Genomic DNA, 754 nt, shown 5'->3' with positions numbered 1-754 from the left:
GAAAACACGTTAATTTAAATTGGAAAACACAGATGACAATTTAAGGTGATTAAATGTCTCAATGTAGCTAAAGGAAGGGCCAGAAAAGGAGCTGGAGTCGCTATTCTCTACCTAGACCTGGGGTGGCCATTAGGTGGCCATCCAGCTGTTATGGTGATACACATCCCAGCATGTCCTGCCAAAAATTGGATCTCAGGACTGGCTAAAACTGAGGCAGGGAACGCTGAGAAGTGTAGTTCAAAACAGCTGCAGGGCTTCCGAATGCCCACCATCTGATCTGCACAGATTAACCATGACAGTGACTACCCTCCCTCCCTCCCCTCCGGGGCCATGGCATATGATCACTTACCTTGCACAGTATCTGAAGATCTCTGTGGTCAGTAAACGTGTTCTGGTGTCTGATATCTTGTTGCACCAAACGACAAATCTCTCAGGAACGCAGGCAGATGAGCAGCAGGACAGAACCTAAAGATAAAACGCCACATGAAAACACGTTAATTTAAATTGGAAAACACTGATGACAATTTAAGGTGATTAAGGGTCCTATTCATCATAGGAGGCCGTATGGTGATGAAGTATCCAACTCACAGCAGGGGATAGATTTACACCAGAGCAAGTCAAGTCAACATTGCTCCAATGCAGGGACATCTGCTCCAAAAATCAGCTGCCCCCTTGGTTAGTATCGTAGCTACAGATGTAGCTGTGTTGCTTACCTCATACCCGTCGGCCCGGCTATGCATGCATGACCAGAGGA

Source organism: Taudactylus pleione, unplaced genomic scaffold, assembly GCF_031769625.1.
Source record: "Taudactylus pleione unplaced genomic scaffold, aTauple2 ptg000032l, whole genome shotgun sequence".
Classification (NCBI taxonomy): Eukaryota; Metazoa; Chordata; class Amphibia; order Anura; family Myobatrachidae; genus Taudactylus; species Taudactylus pleione.
This window is presented reverse-complemented; position numbering follows the sequence as displayed.